The sequence below is a fragment of the Anopheles maculipalpis genome, chromosome 3RL (genome assembly GCF_943734695.1).
Source record: "Anopheles maculipalpis chromosome 3RL, idAnoMacuDA_375_x, whole genome shotgun sequence".
NCBI lineage: Eukaryota > Metazoa > Arthropoda > Insecta > Diptera > Culicidae > Anopheles > Anopheles maculipalpis.
The window spans coordinates 29,853,483-29,871,204 of NC_064872.1; the positions used below are offsets into that span (position 1 = coordinate 29,853,483).

The 17,722-nt window shown below is 40.2% G+C and overlaps 1 protein-coding gene and 1 non-coding gene across 3 annotated transcripts in view; one reads left to right on the forward strand and one right to left on the reverse strand.

The window, feature by feature from the left end:
• Positions 1–17,722, forward strand: part of LOC126565014 (solute carrier family 66 member 2) — a 204,660-nt gene that overhangs the window by 44,014 nt on the left and 142,924 nt on the right. The window lies entirely within an intron of this gene.
• Trnap-agg (transfer RNA proline (anticodon AGG)) lies at positions 11,703–11,774 on the reverse strand. The gene has a single exon. It is a non-coding gene; the product is annotated as a tRNA-Pro (tRNA).

The window sequence follows — 17,722 nt, forward strand, 5'->3', positions numbered from 1 at the left end:
TTGCGTACGAATTCCTGCTAACCAAAATAGTTGCATCTAATGTTTACTGTTTTTGAAGTAAACTAACAATGAGGGTATAATATCGGGTGTGCAAATAATGTTTTCAAATTATGAATTTCAAAGGTAGCCTCGGGACAGGAAAAAGCTGTACTTAAGCTAACAAGTAGCACCACACCAACCAAGCAAAGCCTCAGTCGACCAGTGGACATCATGAAGTTAGTAGTTCTTTTATTTGTCTTACTGGCGTTGCACTGTTTCAGTCAAGCCTTCCCGCAGCCTCAGCTAGAGGAGAACAGTGCTGCTCAAAACAATGGCGCATCGAATTCAGAAACTGATTCCCAACAAGATGAGAAAGCTAAAGCTTAAAGCAAGATCTTTTTATGTATGATGTTGTATGTTATGAAGTATGTATGGTGGTAAAAGTAGTAAAACAAATCATAAAATTGAATGTTAAAAAGGAAGAAGAAAGTAAAGCCTAGTATCATGCAGTTTTAAGCGTAAGTTTTTGGTCGTTTATTTGATTTATAATTTTAAAAAATTATCTCTGTAACTCGCTTCGACTAAAGCATAAAGAATCGTTTCGAAAATGTGACTCAAATCAACCCTGTCTGAGATCGACCTTGTTCGAAACAGCCTGTTTCGAATTTGAATCTGATCAAATCCAACGAACAATTTCCTGGTGCTGCGAAGAATCAATATTTACTTACAAACTGTTCCGGGACAAAACCACACATGTATTTCAAGGCTGCTACGCGAAGCTAGACGAAGTTGTTCTGCTTCATATAAGTACTTACAATTTCAATCTTACACTAACAGTTTTCCAAGAACCACCATGAAGTTCGTGATTGTGTTGTTTGCTCTGATAGCAGTAGTTTGTCTGTGCCAGGCGTTGCCCCAACCGGAGCCAGAAGAGGCAAGTGGCACTGGCGATGTAACCAACGGTGGATCTAGCCCAAACTCGGGAGTGCAGAACGATACCGATGAGGAGGCGAAACAAAGTGGCAGAATTATTAGAAGGCTGATTGATGCGTTGTCTCCGATATGGAAAAGATTGTGGTTTAAATAGAAAAAGAAAAATCTGCCATTCTATCATACCGCTGATGGAAAATTTACAACATTTCAAATAGTGTAAAAAAACACGTAATTCTAAAACGTAATAAACGTATTTCGTACATTTTTAACACATTACTTATAATCGAATCGCTTTAAGAAAGTAAAAATCAGTGAACGTAGAAAATCTCAGATGTTTAGGTCGCAGTATTTCCTTGGCAATAAAAACATGAAAAGAGACTATCAAGACCCCCGGCTACCATCAGAAATTCACGATAAGACCCTCGCTAAGAACACGACTTTGGGTTTGGATGACGGAATATTAAGCAATGGAACAACCGAGCACATCCGGGATATGGTGCCCTTTCACGGCTCGGCGAAGGAAATGTCTCCCAGCTAAGATGAAAGGAGTATCGTACTTTGTAAATAATATGGCCTTGCCGTCCTTTATGAATTAAAAAAAATGAATTTTGTTAAAGTAAATATAAATAACCTGCGCCTTACTTACTATTCTTTTATTTGATATACATTCTAGCAATTTAAAAGTACACTTAGAACCTTTTTCCTTTTTTTTTTTGAACCTTTTTTTTGAAATAAAAAACATTTCGGATCAAATATTGTAGTTCACGGTTTAGTAAAAACCTACAAGACACGTTTACTCTACACAATTCTGAAACCAATACTGGGTTTATCGAGTCACTTTACGATGTGCACGGTGTATTTCGCCGATTCTGACATGTTGTTCCATTTCTGTCAGGCAATTTCCAATCATTCCATGTATTGTATTCCATGTAATGTATTCAAATTCATAAACATTTATTGAAAGAAATACCTTCAAAATTCAAGATTGTTTCATCCCGCTGCAATTTGATATTAATGACTATAAGCATATGGAAGGATTGGAAATACACAAGGATGAAATGGAATTGCCTGACAGAAATTGAAAAACATGTCAGAATTGACAAAAATATACAATTTAAATCGTAAAGTGACTCGATAAACCCTGCAATACAGTTAGCCAGTTACAACACAGCAACAAATATAAAGTTCTAACAATTTCTTCCCTTGTAATGACAATTGGTTTCCAAAAAAACTAGTACCGAGTTACTTGTACTTTTGTGCAGCCCAGACTGATTTATTTGATTTATGTGGTCATTAAACGGTAAATTTACTTGTCAAGAGCACAATTTACTTTTGCAATCGTATTTTGAAGCTTTTTATAAAAAGAAATCTTTAAAATTCGAAACAGCAATTTAGAAGAAAAAATCTTTACAATGCATGATGTATATAAGTGCCTGCATGATATAAAGAATATCTGAAACGTGTAAAGTCCGCGGTCAAATCAGCACCGGAACCAAGGTGCAGTTTGTTTGTTAATATGGTTATCCGGACGACACAAAACAACTAAAAACCAAACACATGCACGGCTTGCAAACAGATTCCCTTCGTACTTGATATTCCGCAGTGCTAATTAGTATAAAACTCGGTTATAAAAGTAAGATGACTGTAATCCGGTACAGTCGTTCGTTCCGTAAACATCATGAAGTTCGTGTTCACTCTCTTCGCCATCTTGGCTGTGCTTTGCATTTGCCAAGCACTACCAAAACCTCAACCAGAAGAAGCTACCGGAGATACGCAAGAGGATGGCCAAAATGGCAAAGAACAAGGTGCCAGCCACAGTGGTAGACAGATTTTGCCTTACCCGGATGAAAGTTACAACTGGTTAAGTCAATTCTTCAAAAAACAAGGATAATTTATTCGATCGCAAGATACTATTTTTTATTTTATGACCTGTAACTCTTGCGAAATAAAAGTGCAATAAAATGAGTAACGACTTATGTCATAAGTCATAAGAACTGTGCGTTCATGGATATCACCACTAAACTAAAGCGATTTGTTTGATGGGAACGAAAAACGAGAATAAACAAAACACATGTGTGGCATGTAAATAGCACAGTTTCACACTGGATGCGCCACAACACCAAAAAACCCCGGGACCAGCTACATTACCCAGAAGTAATCGGATATAAAAGTTCAATTTCTGCGAATAAGTATAGACAAACATTCCACAGTTAACATGAGGATCGGTTTAGTTTTGTTTGTCATTTTTACGGTCCTTAGTATTTGTCAAGCGTTACCACGACCTCAACCCGAAGCAGCTACCGATGGAACTGACAGCCAAAACGATAATGCATTTGACACTAACCCAAGTGAGGGACAAATTTCGGACCAGAAACCCAAACCATGTGGATGTGGAATTGTGCGAGCCTGGGGGGCCCAAGGCAACGGTAAAGCGGTATTACTGACCGATTGAAAAGCCGGAGATTTTTCGTGCTTTTAATGTTGCTACCCGGTAGAATTTATTTTCAAAATAACAGACAATCGAGATGGATCAATCAGTAACGAGCTTGTTCATCTTCATGAATAATGAAGATCGTTTCACTAATCTTCGTTCTAGAATTCTAAAACTGAGTGATCATGGCCCACGTCACAACTGCTACGAGCTAAACCATTTGTTGGACTTGTACGAAAAAAGACATGGAACAAAACATATGTTCGAAATGTAAACACAAAAGCTTCGTGCCTGATACTAACAGACCCAGGTATAATACGCCGAAATAAACGAGTATAAAAGCACAATTTCTGTTGACTATAGTCAACCATTCCGCAATCAGTATGAAGTACGGTGTCGTCTTGTTTGCCATTTTGGCGGTTCTTTGTATTTGTGAAGCATTTCCACAACCTCAACCAGCAGAGGCCAGCCTAAACGGTTCCCAACAAAGAGCTGGTCAAAGTCTCTTGCAATTGCTTCCTGTCCAACCTGAAAGGCACGACTTTCTCAGGGAACTCATCAGAAGAATCGGTTGATTGGAGTCTGCAGTCTGAAGATTTGTAATATTTATAATAAAAATGGAGTGCAATAAAATTATATCACAGCAAGATAAGTAGAATTTAAAGACATGAAAAAAGTGTCGCAAGCGTTACATTCCTGTTATTATATGTAGCCTTCACAACAACTGCTGTAGGCAAAGCCATTTGTTTGACTTGCATGGTAAACGGAACGAAAAATGATAAGGAACAAACCACATGTATCGCTAGCAAACAATTCAGATTCGCACTTGAGGTTGTACAGTACCAACAGATCCAGATATATTGCCCTAAAGTAAGCGAGTGTATAAAAGTGCAGCTTCAATTTTAGCTATTTCATCTAAAAACGTATAGTCAACCATTCAACAGTCAGCATGAGGATCGGTTTAGTTTTGTTTGCTATTTTGGCGGTTCTTGGTGTTTGTCAAGCATTTGCCCGACCCCAACAAGCTGCCGGTGAAGCTTTAAACCGAAACGGTGCTACGCCAGGGGCCAACCCAAATGAGAAGCAAGGTTCAGGACGTTCATTGTTACCGTGGATTTGGCAACGAGTGCTGAATCGGTTGGGATAATTGTGATGAAATTCAAGCGATCTTGAACGATACGAAAATAAAATTCGCATTGCTTTAGGCGTATTTGACAGAAGACTGTGATCTGATTCGCTAAGTGTTTGAAGTGTATATCATCAGAAAAAGTAGGTTCTGGTTTGAAAGGCGTGCAGACCTGGTTAGTTTGGTAAATCTACTATCGACGTTAAACGATGTTCTCCAAACAGTTTATGTTCGACGCATAGCCTCATCTGCTGATGTAACTGATTAACGCATTCTTAGTTATGTTTTAAGAATTCGAAAGAGTTCTACCTTAGGGCACGGCGCTGCCCGTAACGCACTACAATCTATTAATTTCAATTTTATAAGCTACTCGTACATTCGCCCTATCTACACGTTCAAACGCATTCCGACTGGTGGTCTGCAACGATTTTCGTTTTGCTCCATTGGTTGAATCAGTGAAAAAATGCTCTCAATCATTCAAAATATTATTTATGAGGCCGTCATAATCTACCGTGGAGATGTGAATCAGGCTACGAACAGCATTGAAACTAATGCTATCCCTCAGAGAACGTTCATCTGGTTCTACACATTTGTGCTGAGAATGCCGTCGGATTAGCATGTTGCTAGAGCTGAGTTTCTATTTCCTTCTTCTTTTGGTTTGTATGATATTTCCATCATTGATTCTAGCTCTCTTTATCAACTGTTGAGAGTGTTAGTAGTTCTGGAGCATCCCAGAAATTCGATTGACATAGGAGAAAGTGATATTATTTCGTGCACAGTGTGGAAGTTGACTCTTCATAGTTCCATTAGATAAATCTGTGGAACGGTGCGATAATGAAAATCGTTCTGTATCCAGGTTGATAATGTGGTCTCTCCATCTGTGGGCATGTGGCTTGCTGCTCCCATTAAAAATAGCTCCTTCCGCGATGCTCTAAAACCTTATCAAAAGAGTAGTTTAAAAAACGGAACCAATCACCTAATCCAGAACGCAACAGAACGCAGCACCCTAAGATAAGAAGCCATTTGTCTAGTAAAAGTACACACTTCTTCAACATCCGTTTTCCTCGCACCGGTAGATCACTTGCCTATGGAACTAGCCACTCGAGCCACTACGATGCGGTCCGTGTCTGCTTTTAGATTTTGACTAATTTGAAAATTATCTTCCCCTAGCGATTACGCTCGATGGGACTTGCGGTGGTTTGCGGTAGCAGTTTCCGAAACGCCACCCGTCACCGAGCTGATGACGGTTTCGGCCTGCATAACTAGGGAATAGCGTGCCAGTGCTCTATCAGCGATAAACTTTACATAATTGCTCGTTTGTTTATTGAATGCTCTCCCGAGACTTCCGAGGCTTTGGATGCTTCCTTGATGATGGGCCGGCAGGATTTAGCGACCAGTGGGACGCGATCCTAGGGGCTGGATACGGGTTCGCCAGGGATTCTAAATTAGCCGAGTTGTGGGTGAGCGACAAGGAAAGGATGATATCATTTGATAGTCAATTAGCTGATGAAGTAGTAGTAGTAGTGGCACTAGCTAATCGGAATCAATTTGGTAATATTTCGAGTCGAGTGGAGCTGTCGCGGGAAATCGGTGATATTAATTTGATGTTTCTGGTTGGCTGGTTAGTAAACCGATTAAATAGACCAAACGGAAGTTTGTTGAAGGTTTCTCTGGTTGGTAAGCCAGGTTGGTGAAGTAAATAGAATTAGAATTATTATTTTAGTAAGAATTCAGTAAATTTTTGCTTTTATCTGTTTGAATTCTGAAGTTTGGAAGAAAACTTCTAGTCAAAATGTTGTTATTTATTGAAGATAGAATCAACAAACAAAATAATTCAAATAGCTTGTTGAGCTTTTGTTGCTCATTTTCCGTAATGACACCCACTCGCTGACGTCCATCCGCTGCACAGCATGTGTCACAAAACGTTCACTAACAAGCCCAATTTGCTCGTCAACATATTCCCCACCTATTCAAATATTTAAGGGTGTGCCTTAACCGAGCCGGTAAACTCATCTCCTCTCATTATCATCGGAATTGCAGCTTCCCCAATGAATATTCGTCGTCGATAGGAAAGGCATTTTTAGTCAAAGAAATTATCTCCCTCCACCTCCAAGCCACCACCGAACGGACAGATTCATTCACCAAAAAACGTAAGCTTCCATTTATGGCCATCAATGAGCGCCTCGAACATGCCAATGCCGAATGCCATCCTCCAGCAGCCAACACAACTCCTTTCGCCCATCGCCCGCGCACTCCCATTTGTCGAAGTGTGAATCTAATCGTTTGTCGATAGCCGTTATCGATGTCCCCGGCAATGTCTCGCAGCCGAATCGTAGAGATTTAGTCATTTTTCGCCCCTAAAATCTTCAGCCTCCGCGCGTACCCGTCCTATTGTGCGTGATTTTGTATCTTTCCTTTTCTGTGATTTTTTGTACACTTTTCATGAATGGAGTCCGTTTTGGTGGACCGGTTTCGGGCGTCGTGCGTTATTATTTATGAATGGATTAAAATATCCAAACAGAAAATGATCTCAACGATTTCTGGAGAATGATCAAGAATTCATAAAACCGATCGAAAGCCAAGCGGTCCTCGAAAAAAAAAAAAACAAATGCCCGCTGGAAGGTGGGTTAAGGGTTCGGGTGCCCACCCCGAAGAGAAAGACACAGTCCGGCTCCATTCGACCGACCTCACCTTGTCACCATGCCTCGAGCAACGGATTTGCATGTTTCGTGCATTCTTTCACCCCCGAGCTCGTGCGGTTCGTAGCGGTGTTGATATTTTATTTTAATGTCATATTTTATAACAATTTTCATAATTTGGGGCTATTCGGGCAGGGTAAAATATGTCTTCCGTTTTTGTCACGATTCGAGAGCATGGCGGGATTCGATGGCAAGAGAAAAAAAAAGCCTTCACAAGTAGAAGATTGAGCGTTGTTTTGAAAAGGCGAATGGGGAAAGACATTTTACTCTTAATAATAACCTTTTCTTGCTATTTTATTTTCTCCCTCCGTCTCACTTACGCTACCTCTTTCATTCTCTCTGTCTAGCTTCAATACTGGAAAAAGTAAACAAAAATTGCAAAATATCTGTTTAGCAAAACACAGCCACCATAACGGAGTCTCATGTCGGGTTTCATCCCGTAAGGAAACAACAGATATATGTGTCGTACTAAATTCGTTGACCGTCCCGTGCTTCCAACCGAGTGACAACTGCAGTTAAGTTATATTCTCGCACTATTTTTGGCACCTTTTGGGCGCGCTTGGGTCGCCCGTTCCTGTTCGGAATATCGTATTACTGCTCGATTATGATTATTAAATTATAATTCATGCACGAGAGTATCGGTTGAGGTTTTTTGGGGAGTTGAATTTCCTGCCTTGTCAGTTCAGGACGCGGAGCTGAATCAGACACCCCGCCGGGTGGCAAATGGGAGTCACTTGATTCATTTCTTCGTACCTTAGACACGAACGTTTGCTGGGGCAGATAAATCTTGTGCCAAGGAAGAAATGTTGGCAGTGGACTTACGAATTCAAGCTTGGTTGGATGTAATAAGCAACGGTTGAATGAAACAATCCAAGAAAATGATGATGATGATGATGATGTACTCCAATAAAAAAGCCTGTTCATTTCTGTCCCATAAACATGCATGCTTTTATTGTTGGTAGCAATATTTCGCTTTGCTGAAAATTTACCACTGCACACATAACAGAATTGCTGTCTTGACGTTGGAAAAGCTAAATTAAACATCTCCTAAAAACAAACCAAGCGAACAGGTTCGTAACTCATGCTTCCAGATTCATAACTTTTCTTCCATCAAATTCCACCAGCGCTGGATGAGTTTATAGTCCTGTCATTTCTTAACGCTTCGATTCCTCACCCGATCGTGCAGTTTGTGCATTCATACTTCAATTGCTCATTCATCTTAAATAACTTGATATATTTCTTACGTAAAACCCACTCCCGAAAACAAAATGTACTCTGCATCTTCGTCTGGGCCAACGCTGCTGCCAGCAATGCAACACAAACACTAATTCATTCTCCAAATCATTCGCCCGACTACTCAGGCCAACCAATGGAAGGAATCCTCATCGGGATCCCCATTAGCTTCATCTTAATCTACCGTCTTTCACGAGTGTTGAATGAGAAATCTTCACCCCGAAAAGGAGAAAATTGTCAAAACGAAAACATTTAGATAGGAATCTTCGTCCTCTCTGCCACAATGCCCCAATGCACTGATTCGCCAACGGGTCCTTTTCGAGTCCGCCTGTCTTCAGCGTGCTTGAAATATCGTCCCTTAGACAGTTCGGAAGGACCGAAAAGCGGAGGACAAATCCTTCATCGGTTCCTTTGACGGTGACTTACGAATTTCTCGGTTGTTAATCTTCACTAATCTGTGTAATTTATCTTTTGACTTTTATAACCGGAAAACTCGAGCACAACGTGGTCGCCTCCAAGTGTCGAGGCGTTCGCCCGGCATGGAGGGACATCTCAGACACGGCGAAGCATTCCTCACCGGTCGAAGTGAACTGGAACGGCAGATTGGCTTTCCACGGTAAACTTTTCGGCACATAAAGTGTGCCCCAACGATGAAAACATCGAACCGGAAAAGCACCAAGGGTGACTATCCGTCGTTCCAAAATGGACGGCTATCTCTGCCCGAACTTCAGAACTTCTCGCTGCGACTTCTGGCTGTTGTATTCTAGAATGGCACACAATATCGCCATTGTCTAGATACTTGCAGACAAACACAAAGACACACCAACAATAAGCCTGTTGGGCAAGAATTGTGGGGGGATACTACTCGGCAACCCCTACTAAGGTCACGTTTCGTTTCACCCTGGAACCCAGGTTCCAGTGGAGAGGAAAAGTTTTGTCCACCATTCCAAGCGAACGAAACTTCTTCCCTACAATAGCGACCCCCAAAGGCGAAGAATGACCGAGTGCTGGGAGCGTGTAGAAGATTTCTCAAAATTAGATCCAGGTAACACCCTTCACCCTCCTTTACCGTACCGTTCGCCATCGTCTTTTCCACAGCCGTACGAATCGCCACTCTACACTATTGGTGCGGGTTTAGCATAAGTATGTGTTGGCGTGACGATAGTGTGCTAGTGGTGGCTTTCGATGAGAAGGTGTAAAGTTTTGTGTCTCCGCTATTTATCGGAAGGGCTGCCAAAAAATCCTTACCCCGTCGGGCCTTCACCAACACTCCCCACCACTCCAACTCTGTTAGTCTTTTTCCAGTGGACCGGCTTTCGGTATGGCACTGTTGGTTTGTGTATGTGCGTGTGGCTGTTTTGGGGACGTCTTTCCTCCCGAAGCCGGCAATCAACGGTAAGATACTCGAGTAACAAACTGCTCTGTGAAAGTGTTAACAATTATGAGAAACAGTGCCTTCTAAGCTGTTGATGGGAGTTGAGAAACTGTGCCGGAAGATCGAACATTTAAGCATGTGCCACACCTGAGGAGACCTGTAAACTACACAGACAATCGGAGCATCATGTAAGCCGTTGAAAATTTTTGTTTAAATCTACTGTCTCTGCACTATTTACGGTGATTAAGCTTATTAAATTTACGCAACAAAAATGATCTAAAAATACTGCTGCTGTAATTTGGTGAATTTTTGATCGTAAAAGGCAATAATTTAACAAACATTGTACATGGTCAATTTCATCGAACTAAAATATTTTCTTAATTATGTTATTTTATTCAAAGTATTACTGCCAGGTCAGAATGAAATTCGAGGAAATAAAAACAAGCATAATAAGAGAGCTGCAACATTTTTGAAACGTACAATAAATGATTATGGACATTTTCTCTCAATACGATCCCCAAATATATCGAAAACTATTTTTGTCTTAGGTTCTAGAGCAATAGCTAAGGATCATTTTTTAAATATTGTTTTTTTCTGATCCTCTCCTCTTATCTACCGAAATTGTTTGAAGGAGCTCATACTTTGACAATGTTGTGGCCGGCCTAATGAAATTTTAAATTAAGAAATTCAAGAATATGTTTGGAAACTGGCAAATCAGCACCCCATTTCATTGCAGACATCAGGCACAGAATTAAACATACTGCAGATGCCCTCAATATCGCTCAAGGTCTAGCGTCTAGCGAAGAATCTAACGTAGTTTTAAATTAACGAAACCAAAAAATTGAACATTCTTAAATTACAGGGTTTTCCAATACTTTTAGACACTTTCCTTTTTTTTAAAGGATTGGTTAAATAATTTTGTCCTCGTCCCGAGGTTTTTTGACGAGTGACTGAATGTTTTTGTCGTCGTCCCGAGGTTTTTAACTTGGGAATAAATATTTGTTATCATGCCAAACACGTGTTTTACATATTCCCATATATTGTTGGGGTTTTCCACTGCTTTTTGATTTCTTTTGATTTAGATTTCTTCCGATGTTTATAGATGGGAGCAAAAAAGGAGCATATACAACTTTATTAATTGTTCTTAATATTTTTAAGCGCCTTTCTCTACATATATCGAGCACCTTATTTCAAGTTCATTCCGTTATTAAGCTCATAAAGTGCATGCCCGGGATAAGGCAAACGACAGGGAGGAAATGCCTTGTGATATTATTGTAAATTTTTGTTTGTTTATAATGTAGTCATTACAAGCGGTGTTGACAATTCGGCGCAAGGTGTCAAACCTTTATCAATAAAGCTCATTAAGTTTATAGAGCAGGAAAATTTCTTTGAATATTACATTCACAATCATAGCAACAGTTATAACGATGGAATAATATAACATTACAAGCGTATTTTTATATTTCAAAGAGCGGCTCGGTCATATTTCTTATAGCTCATGTAGAACTAATATAATTTTTTTTAAAATCCTAAACGATTTCTTCTTCAAAACGAAAATGCTCTTTTTTCTCCATTCCTGCTGTATAAATTTAACGAACAATGAAGCCTGATTACTTAATGCAGGAATAAGATAATTTATATGTGTAAAGAAAGCCGCCTAAAAGATAGTTAGAACAATTTTAAAATGTATATGCTCCTTTTTTTACTACTGTCCATCAAAATCAGTTGATGTATAAATCTTAAGAAATAAAAAATCAGTGGAAAAAACATAAAATACATGGGAAAGTGTCAAAAAATTGTGGAACATGATCCAAAAAAATTTGTCACTCGCCATAAAACCTCAGGACGAGAACAAAAAACCTCGGGTTAGCCTGTTAAACCATCAATCAATTAAACTGTCTACTAAAAAAATCTACGATAGAACGTGGGCTCGTCCGGGATTTGAACCCGGGACCTCTCGCACCCTAAGCGAAAATCATACCCCTAGACCAACGAGCCCGTTGTAAGAGGCGGTGCATGTAAGCTTTCTGAGCATTTAAGTAACGGGAGGATTGAAATTTTCTCCCACCCAATGATCACATAAATGGTATGCGTTTCAAATCGAATATCGGCCGTCATATGCATGTTGTAAAATAATTCCTGCAACTGAAGCACTGGAAAAGATTGGAAAAAATAATCCAACTATTTTCGATTTTGACCTATAAAAAACTAACCACAAAAAGTATATTTTTGCCCTTATTCGATCCTAGCCTACATTTGTTTTATCCGTCATAAAATAGGAGAACAATCAATTTATTGTATCAGGTGCCGTCACATACAAAGGCATGTCCTCATTACAAAATTATGTATGTAGCTAGTCAGGACCGGGTAAAAGACCGATTGCTCTAGTTTTAATTATTTCTTAACTACACATTTACAGCCGTCCCTTGGCTCGTAAAACCCGCTCCAAAAACTGGGCCACAGATGAGAGAAACCCCGTTCCTAGAAGATCGATCACCCAAATCGAAAATGAGTCCATCCAGAGGTCCCCCATACAAGTGTGTCCCGCAGCTGTAGTTTCAAACACCCATTTGGTGGCTGTAGCTGAAGTTCTGAACGAAATCAAGATCCTTTTTGGGGTCCGTAAAAGGGCGATTCCTTTGTCCGAAACGGTGCCATAAATGTATAAATGATTTTATTTGTTTAGCTACCATTCTAATTAAAATTTACCATTACCCGTGGGCTATAGTTTCGGTTCGGTTTCGACGAAGGCAATAAACTGTCCTATTTCTTCCGACTAGCTTCCACACGATATCCCACTCGCCTTGCTGGAAAATGGGGGTAATCCGTAAGGACAAAACCGTCGCCTGTCGCCACCGTGACGCATGTGTGTATGGGCACGCACCCGGCAGTATAAAATGTAAATGTGAATCCCAAATTTATGGTACAGCAGCTCTCGTATGGGGTTTTGACTTGTTTCAAAAATTTATTATTCCAAAATCGTAAAACTGTTCTCAGGACAGCGTTCAAAAGTGTCTGTTTTTTTGTTGTCTAAGTCCGTTGCATCGGTTTATCGGTTTATCCAGCGTTCAAATCTGCTCTCGACACGCCAACGAGCCTGACGGATGAAGCCCCCGCGACTAGACAAATGTCCGTGGCAAATTGAGCCACTTTATGCGCTTGCTATCCGCGGCCAGGAATCTAAACCTACACACTGTTGGTGGTATTATGGCGGGAGTGTTGTGTCTTTTTTCATTTGCTGAGCTCCTAGCGTTGGGAGTAGGAAAGCTCAGTTAACGCAAAGCCACCGTGTTGAGTTCTCAAAACGTGCAACCAGGCCAGAAGCCACAAAAAGCTTGGAAATTTAATTAATTGGCTCACATTAAGCGCATTGCATGCGTGCGTTTGTTGTGTTTTTTGTTCAACCCTCCAAGAGTTCCCGCATGTTTCATTACGCCTCCAGCGAGGGGGGGAGAGCAGCTCGACATTTATAAATAAAAAATAAAAAAACTCGAAACGGTCCGTAATTCAATAACGATCACAAATGGCCGAATATTTATTCTTGCCTGCTTGGGTGCCCTTAATCAGGTATCGTCCCTTGGCGCATCTGCGTAATAGGCGATCAAAGTCTAGTTTCGAAACGACTTTGTGGTGGGATGCCATGATGGTGGTGGCCGACCGGCCCAAATCGTTACGCCGATCCGCTCGCTGACTAATGGCATTAATTTTTCCAACTGTCAAAATATAGTTGAACCTTTCGATGGGAATCGCTCAAACGTACGTTCCTGTTTTCAATTAGAGCAAGCTTCGTGTTGAAGATCTGTGCTGAGAAAGTCGAAACGCACATTGGTAAAATACATTAAAAGGAACAAAGTTATTAAATTATTATGTTGGAATTGTTTAAAATAAATCCTGAGTACTCTAAAAATTATTTCAATTATATCCCGAAGAAACAAACAATCCCAGTTAATGACCAAAAAAGTGACAAAAGAATCTCAATGCGCAAACCAACATTACAGTACAGAAAAAGTTTCTCCCCTCGTTAAAAAAACTCACCTACCCACCCACCCCTTTCTCGTTCGCGGCCATCGCACCAACTCGGATAATTGGAAACAAATTTGTCGGATACTGTACCTTCCTGGCAAATGCGAACAGTGGCCACATGCGTCACCATATAAAAATGGACCATCATAATAGCCGGCGGGTGATATCTACAACCCTCTTTTGCCACCCTTCGAAACATCTCCCTGCTGTCCGGAACGCTAGAAACCGCAAAACTGCCACCGAGTGCAAGGCAAGACAGTTCGACTCGTTTCGCTTTTATGATGATCCTGTTAAAGTGATTATCATAAAAGTTATCATAATTCTATTATCTATGGAAGATTTGACTTTCCTTTTTCGGTCGGTCGGTAGCCCTTTGCAGAATCCTCCCCTCCCCGGGCGGGAAAGAGATTCTGTGCGCAATCTCAGCACATCGAGCCAATCGCCGAACAACAACCTGACCGCGTTTAAGGTCGAGGGGTTAGAGGGGGAGTCGGAAAAAAAATTGTACAAACCTGGTGTCATCCAAAAAAGGGACAACAATGTGATGAGAAATTACACCACCCTCTCGTTAAGAGAGATAATAAAAGCGACTGACTGACTGCCGGTGACTTCAAGCAAGAGGGGCGAATTCGTTCTGTGCTACCCTTCATTAGTCATATCGTTTTCGGGGAATTGTTTTACGGTTACTTCTAGGGGTAGTGATTTTGTATGGGAACGGACGGACACTTACTTACACTCACGCACACACACACACACACACAAAAACCGCAAAAAAGGGATGTTTGAGACCATTTGTTTTTCATTTCATAAATTCGGATTATACCCATCCGTATGGTGGATGGACTAGTACGAGATGTACGTTGGGGTAATTGGGAGGGCACGTTCCCTCTAATCCTGTTAGAGTGTGTAATCGCTGGATGAGAATGTGGGTTTAAAAATTGATAAAACCTTAATCTGCAATTTTGAAACCGTCCGACGTGCTCTATTTATCATCCGAAGGGAGAGTCCTCGGGCATATGTTTCCTTTGCCATCGATTTTATTCAAACCATGCATTTTTATTGACAGGAAAATGTAGCTGTTGAGTAATATTTCTAGCTTTCTGTAAGCGAATGGTAAAAAGCAAACTGTGAAGGCCTTAGCCTTTCATTATCCTAACAGTTTCGGTCGTTAATGGTGGAAACTCTTCCTCTTGAACCATGTTTACTTCAACGGCCCACTGTAAACAACGCCATTTTCTTTGAAGTCAGAAGCTCAAGATGAACCGAATGACTCGTCGTAAACTGCATTTTATGAGGTCGTTTTCATCAAACACGGACCGGACTTCACGAACCCAACGCAACAACGATCTCTGCAACTGGACGCGCAATTTTAATTCTTCCGTGCATTTGGTGCGCCGGTGGCCGGTTAAGAAATCGTTCGCGAGATCAAAGGCGGTGTTTGCAAATAAACCGGAGCTCGTACATCGCGTAGCTAAATAAACGAAGCATCATAGCGCATTCATTTATTGTGCCGTCGTGAGATGTAATCACTTCATAGTACATAGGCTTCGAAAGACAGGGCAGGAATTATGGGGAAACCTCGAAACGATCGTTAATAAGTTGCTGAGATCAACTCTTTGAGTCATGTATTTCGTTTCATTACGATCTGTAAGAAAATATGTTGGTTGATGGTAATTTATTGAAAATTTCTTTATCTTTATTTACTATTCATGATGATTTTTAGAACTTTAAAGATGAACAGGCAATAAATATTAGTTATAAGTTCTGGTACATAATATTCCAAGTATTTTCCATGCAGGATAAGTCATAAGAGAATCATTGTTTCGTTTCGTTATTGTCTTGATTATCCTCCTAGAAAACACAATGTGTGTAAATCAGTCAACCCTTTGCACACCTCGTTTAAACGTCATCAACAACAAAAATGGATCATTTTTTATGACAATGATACTTTCCCCGAACGACCATTATCTGCCGTATCTGGTTATTGATATGCAGATGCTTTATACTACGATTGTTAATGTAAATGACATTTTTTCTCATCATGGAGCATGAAACATAAAACTGCAATTGAGTTTTCCATGCCTTGCTCATTTGCCTCATTAAGTGAAATATTTATAGTTGAGCATATATTTTCAGCTTTTTCCAATAATAAAAAAAAAAGATTGCGTCTATGTGAGTTTTTTTAAAGAAACTAGTCAATTGGCTTTTTTTGTATGCATATTCATATTCAAATTTGGCCGGCTAATATTTTAATATTATTGACAATACGGTCACGAAATAAAATGATAAAAGTGTAAATAAATTATATCTGATCCCTGTTGATTCGTGAAGCTCCTCGTTTCCAAGATCTGGAATTTTAAACGAAACCAATGGGTCCTGAGGCCCATGCACTCTTGCCCAAAGGTCCTCCAGGATTCCCTTAAGTTTCAATCAAAAAACACGTGAAGTGAGAACTGGTCGATCGGAAGCTTGTTGCCGTAGTAATAAAGACTCGATCACCTCTGACCACTTTGGGTTCTACGTCACTGTAATGAAGAAATCAGGCTTACGAATTGCACGTACAACAGCCATTGAGCCATTGGACCGTTAATTTGTTCCAGCGCACCTTCTGAAGTGCTACTACTCCGAAGCCGCAGGCCCTCACCTCGTCCGAAATAATTCGGGTACTTCCGGGTGATGTGAGTGATCTGCAGTTCCATGTCCCGAGTTTTCAATCGTAGTCCTTATTCCGTGGCGTGGGTCTGTATCTGTTGATCCGATTCGCAAATTTGTTGGTTCCCTTTCGTTGCAATGGTATTGGCGGTGGCTTCATATCCAACCCTCTGTCTCGTCGGAGGGCCTACGCATCCTAGCTGATTAAAGTCCCGTAGGATGTCAGAACAGAAGGACAACCAGCCTCCCCTAACATGGAGAACAGACGCTACTTACTCCCTCCCCCCCCCCCCTCCCCCCCTCCCTCCTTCAATCATATAAACTAACGTAATGATCGTTACATACTTTTGTTATATTGATGTGTGATTTCGGAGAAACATTGTGATATCATGAATACGGAAAAACTGCACATCCAAGTAGGGGTAAAGTCTACTCCAGTCTGCGGCGTCGGGCTTTCCCGTACAATTTGTATGGAGAAAATTTTGACATCCAAGTAGGAGCAAAACCTACGCTTTACCCATTGTAAAATTTGCACAGTGATTGTTAATTTAAAGATTATTGGTATTATAAGTTATGTTTTAAGATAACTTTTTTCTAGACTGTCTGTGAGTAAAATTAGGGAAATAAAATTGAGTTCAATTGTCAAAACCATTTAAATGAATAATGTTTTATTTCAGTCTTAAAGTCAACTTGTTTCGTTTCAATCATTCATTTCAATCAACAGTTTCAAAGCCGTTTGTTATAAAATCAGCTGGTGTGAATGATTTCCAACCAAATGTCTCTGAAATTCGAGCTTTACTCATAATTTGACGATTGCAATAGATTCTTAATGTATAAACTACGCACAACGAAATACCAAGGTTCCACCAATCAACAGTTATGAGAAGCATATCGAATGGAACGGCCAGATTTATGTAGCTGGTTTTCCTTTGATAATCTGTTACATCTGGGAATTTTAAACAATGTTTTCTGCATTTTCTAGGGAGTCCTAAAGGAAAGTGAATTGATCATTCGTTTCTCTTTAGTTTTATTTCTGTTAACAGTAATGATCATTGAGGGAGTGTGACAAACTTAATTGAAATAACATTTACTTCATTTTGTACACATTTTTATTTGCCAAAAACCAAACAATATTAACAATAATCCATCTAGGTTGATCCACAACTTTCGAGCAATTTTAAATTATCTACTAATAATAGAGCGACAATTGTCCAATCTAAGTCCAATCCAAATATTAGAGCAATGTTACGCCAATCAACTCAGAAACATAT